The following is a 1,356-nucleotide window of genomic DNA, read 5'->3' as shown; positions in this document are numbered from 1 at the left end:
GTTTAATTAACGATCATTAATTAACTAATTAGCCCCCCCCAGCTGCTCTCAGCGGTCACGTGGCATCAGGGACCCTCAGCCATATGCTTGTCTTTGTCACTCGTCACTGAACAGCCGAAAAAAGGGGGAATCCACCCCAAAATTTGCACCCGGGGGGGATTTCGGAGCCTTCCCTGCTCTCCACGGACATAAGACAGAAAATTTAAGCTGAAAATCTTAAAAAAAAAGAGACATAAAAAGGGTGCTCACCTCGACAGGGGCTGTGGGGACCCCCAGTGACGGTTGCACGGCTTGAAAACGAGAGGAAAAAATGGTTAAAATGGTGATTTAGGAGCAAAACGACCCCCCTAAACCAACCCAGAGGACAAACTTCGAGTCTCTCATCCCTCCCGTGTGGGTCTAAACCTTCCCACGTGGGTTTAACTTCTCCTACAAGAAGATCTAAACCCTCCCTATGGAGTTTTAAACCCCCTCACGAGGGTTTTCCACCCTCTCAATGCGGTTTTAACCCCCTTAAAGGCCCTAAACCCATCCCCACCAGGGTTTAATGCACAATAAGGGGGGTCTAAAGCTCCCGCCGAGATTTAAAGGAGGGTCTCACCCCCCTCTCGATGGTTTAAATCCCCCCACTCGTGTCAGTGCCACTCAGAGCGTGTTCAGGAGCTTCTCCACCAGCCCATCAGCAAGAGAGAGTTCAGTGGATCATCCCCGCAGCACTGCTGCCTTTTTTAACTAAATCCAGCTTTTTACACCCTAAAAACCATGTTTAAAGCTCACCTCTCGCACAGGCGCCATTCTGCAGCCTAAAAAGCTGAAAACAGAACGAAAAGAGGCGTCAGTAACAGGAATGATGTAAACATCAAGCACCCAACCCGCAGGCCGGGGCGGGACGAGCCCTCAGAGAACTCAGAACTCTTCACCGCGTGGTCAGCACAGGTCTGTGAGAGACTCATCCCCGAGCAGCCCCCGCGGCCCGGCCACCCCCCTGAGCTCCGAGAAGCCCTGGAAGGACTCTCGGGGAAGCGTCGGCCCCTCCAGGAGCCCTCTTGGGGCGCTGTAAAATGGCGGCGCCCCGAGGCGAACAGGGCTGCCGAGCGCTCCCTCGCCGGCCCGGGGAGGGCGAAGGCGGCTGCCGAAGGTTCCGCAGCCCCTCAGAGATCCCTCAGAAGCCCCTCAGGGTACGGGCGGCACCGACCTCAGACTCACCTCTCGCGGTCGCCTCACAGACAAAATGGCCGCGGTGCCGCCTCGCGCGCGCTTAAATACAGCGCGGGGCATGCTGGGAAGGGGGGCGGGGCTTGAGGGGGAAAGGGCGGGGCAACGGGAAAAGAGCGGGAACGGGGGCGCGGAGGGCGC

At 56.9% G+C, this 1,356-nt stretch overlaps 1 long non-coding RNA gene across 1 annotated transcript; it reads right to left on the bottom strand.

Moving 5' to 3' along the window:
• Nucleotides 1-39: 39 nt before the first annotated feature.
• On the bottom strand, nucleotides 40-1,239 carry LOC108491981. The gene is made up of 2 exons (XR_001872983.1): nucleotides 778-1,239; nucleotides 40-290 (listed from the first exon to the last, which is right to left on the bottom strand). It is a non-coding gene; the product is annotated as an uncharacterized LOC108491981 (long non-coding RNA).
• Nucleotides 1,240-1,356: the final 117 nt, after the last annotated feature.

Source organism: Lepidothrix coronata, unplaced genomic scaffold, assembly GCF_001604755.1.
Source record: "Lepidothrix coronata isolate B3197 unplaced genomic scaffold, Lepidothrix_coronata-1.0 Scaffold3742, whole genome shotgun sequence".
NCBI lineage: Eukaryota > Metazoa > Chordata > Aves > Passeriformes > Pipridae > Lepidothrix > Lepidothrix coronata.
The sequence above is the reverse complement of the archived record's forward strand: the minus strand, read 5'-3'. Positions and strand labels throughout refer to the sequence as shown.